Raw genomic sequence first — 4,015 nt, forward strand, 5'->3', positions numbered from 1 at the left:
AACAACTTAGAAACAGAACTTACTCAACCGACAATCCTTCTGGTACTCACCAAGTACTGCACTGAACCCATAGGGATTCTCCACTTTCTTCCTTGTGCGATTTCCTTGCCTCCCCAAGGCAATGCTCCATAACCAACTATTCCCTCTGCCACTGCGAAGACCCTGTCTTCACCGATTCTATTACTCCCGCTACTTCCAGTACGGGTCATTATCGCCAGTATCCACTGGGCATTTCTTTCTACTACAATTTGGTGTCGAGCACCACACGATCAGCTAACTGAATTCCACCATACGCTACATACTCGCACTGCCACTGACTGGCACTTTTGCTATTCCTCGTCTGACTTCCTGATGAACTGAGACCACCCTGGTCCCTACCAACCTATCAATGACTGGATTACTGACTTCCACCGGTAGCTAGTCCCAACACCACCACTATTCGCTCCCAACGACTTCCAAAGAACTTCGATCACCTATAACTGCTCAATCTACTCTGCCATTCAGGCACTACAAACCTGGGATTCTCGATCCCCTAACTTGACACTAAGGTCCCTACCAGGTCCCACCTGTGCTTCTAAAACTCACGGGCCTCGCCCACAGGTCCCACCCGCGTCTATCCTTCTATTCCCACTAGTCTAATCACTCTTGCTCGGGCCTCGCCCACGGGTCTCACCCAACCATACTACTGAGCAACCCTGCTCCCAGGTCTCATCTACACTGCTAATCTCATATGAGCCTCGCCCACGGGTCTCACCCAACTATATCCTGGAGCGGCCTCTCCCAAGGTCTCACCTCTCTAGGGCTATACAGGCAACTCCATATCATTCTCGTCCACTACCCATTCCTGATCCCTATCTGATCACTAGGAGATAAGGGCCTTACCCCAACTCCGCTAACAAAACTACTAAGGAATGCTACGGCTTACCCGTAGTCTTACATCACCATCCAATGCTGACTGCTAGAACGAAGGCACCCATGTGTCATTAGCTCTCAAGATCCTCATTCCGACTCCCTTGAGTCCTACGGGCGATCCGCAACCTGAGTTCTCAACCATAACTAACCATTACCATCACACGCACTAGCTGATGGGGAGTTTCTCAAACTCCCAACCCTGAAATCCTCAATTCATCAAACGCTGAACTACTTCTCTTCCTTCTCAGAGGTCACGTACTGATTCTGGGTCTGCGTGCTCCTCTCTGGGCACACCCGGAGGATTCTACCCCATTTCGATCCTGCTTACCCCTTGCTGCTCAATACTCAAAAGAGATCCCGATCTTTGCTACCATTCCATAACCCATCTACTGAGGAACCCAAGCCCTCCATAGCTAGGGATTTAGCCAATCCATCACAATCGCTGTACCACTCCGAACTTAGCGAGACGTACCAAATCTCTCCCAAGCATGCTACAGTTACTGCATCCTTCGAAACCTTCTTCAATAGAGAATATCCCCTAACTACCATACAAATATCCAAGGTATGCAGATGGCATATAACTCGATCACAATCAACCAATCAAAATAAAATACTTTTACCGATAATGATGCAGAACCAAAACAATAAAATCATGCACAAATAAAAGAACTGAAAATGGGAAATTGCATACCTGCAACGTCCGGCGTTGCTCGCGTCTCCAAGGTCGTCATCTGAAAAGCCCTGATCCCTGCCGCAGGTGCCTCTACCCGGCCTTGACGGCCATCCGTGATCCTCAAAGTTGCAGGAGCAGGTGCCATCACCTGTCCTGCTGAAAACAAACTGGGGCACTGAGCCTTCTTGTGGCTCCGCTGGTTGCAGTGAAAACATATCAAGTCTGATCCCTGCGCGGCGGTAACAGTATAGTCCCTGCTGAAATGACCAGTCCAACCGCACTTGAAACAGCCAGACTCACCACCGCTACCACTCCTGCACGCGCCCCCGTGCGCCCTGCCACACTTTCCGCACCGACTGCGGTCCTGATGATCCCTCGATCTCGAATCCGATCCCTTGGGCCTTTTGCCCGAACCCGCAGCTACCTAAACCTCATCCGACTTCCTCTTCCGGATTTGCTCCAAATCAATTTCCCTTTATCTAGCTCGAGAAACCATATCTTCCAGCGTCTTACAGCTGGATCTGCTCACGAACTCCCTAATGTCATCCCTCAACATCTCATGGTACCGAGCCTTCTTCATCTCCTCATCCGCGACATACTGCGGTACAAGAAGAGCCCTCTCCCTGAACTTGGCGGTGATCTCCACCACAGTCTCAGTAGTCTGCGTCAAATCCCGAAACTCTCGTGCCAGCTGCTACACCTCAATAATCGGCGAAAACTCCGCCCTGAACCTGGCCGAGAAATCACTCCAAGTCATCGCGTCCAACGCGGCATCATCCCCCAGAGCATGACCAATCTCCTCCCACCAGTCCCTCACTCTATCCTTCAGAAGACAGGAGACGAGTCTAACCTTGTCCCCCTCGGGACACTTGCTCGAACGAAAGCGTTGGCAACATCAGCCAACCATCTGCTGCTAGCAATGGGGTCCCTAGCCCCATGATAATCTGGCGCCCCGCAGGCCCTGAACTCTCGAAATGTCAAGGTATGCGCTCCCAACAATGCCATCATCTCGGTACGGAAGGCTCCCAGACTCTCATCCAAGATCTCCAGTATACCCTCCTTGACTGTGCCAAAGATCACAGGAGTCTGAGCTAGGATACTGCACGTAACCTCAGATGATATCAACTCTCTCATCCACTCCTCGAGCTGCTCGACCCCTGAACCCGAGCCCGATCCCTCTCCGGTGCCTGATCCGCCCGCTGGTCTCTCTCGCAACGTCACCATGCTGAAAATATACCACAACCACTATCAGAATACTCATCACTGATGCAAGACCAAACACACCCTACCAGGTTCCCGGTCTTGTCTCGGCCTTTCCCGAATCGAGTACGGATCCTCTGCTTTCAGTAGTACGGGCCCATACTACCTTCCACATCTATCCGTACTTTCCTTAGGAATTGCTTTGACTCCACCAGGTCCCTTAACCATTACTACATCTCCCAGCACTATCTCATCCTAGGCTTACCCTAGGGAAACCTTTGACTCAACTCAAACCAGTCCTCAGCTGCTGAAGGTCTCCTTGTGATGCCAACTAGCCATCACCTGGATACCGTCACATGTGACGAGGCTCAGATAATCCTTCAAGTAAAAGACTCGTTCCTACAACGGTTGGACTCAAACAAGAGCTGCGCAATAGGACCAAATCCAACACTCTGATATTATTCGACCCTGATCACATGTGGCGTGTTGCATCCACCTAATGACTAACTCCCATCACTCAGAATCCCACAATGCACAAAGCAAGAAACATTCAGACAAGGGAAAATCTAACCATAACATACTCAAGCAATCATATCCACATAGCAAGAATCTGAACTAGCATGCAACACAAACTCATAAACTCAGGCATAACCTAAACAGGCTACCCTACTACCGTCTAATCAGCACTATCATGCAGCTCAAAAGCACAAATAATAGGAACATAAGGCATCATCCCTAGATCCTTAGTCCTATTCTAGCATGCTGTTCTACTAACTGATAATAAAATCATAACTTGTATGGGTATTTTGGGGTACTTACTTGAGCTCGGCTGATTGCATGCACCACACCCTTTTTCTCTTTTCAAAGTTCTTTTCTTTCTGAATTATTTTTGCTTTTCTAAAACCGTTTTCTTTCTCAAAAACTCTCTTTTTACAAAACTGTCTTTTCATTTTGAAAACTTTTATACCAATCCCTCAGTTTGAGTTCAGACACGCTCGAGAGCATGTCCGAATCCCTCAAACCAAGGCTCTGATACCAACTTGTAACATCCCAAAATTCGAGACTAAAAATTTCATTTGATAACACATTACGTTAAGCAAATTCATCGTTTTCAAACATAAACAAAGTGTTAGTTTCCAAAATACATATTCGTTATCAGAGTAAACATTCCCAGACTGTCTAAGCTATGTTGTGTGCCATGCGATCATCCCGAGCTCCATCATCCGTTAC

This window comes from Lactuca sativa, chromosome 7 (assembly GCF_002870075.4).
Source record: "Lactuca sativa cultivar Salinas chromosome 7, Lsat_Salinas_v11, whole genome shotgun sequence".
Classification (NCBI taxonomy): Eukaryota; Viridiplantae; Streptophyta; class Magnoliopsida; order Asterales; family Asteraceae; genus Lactuca; species Lactuca sativa.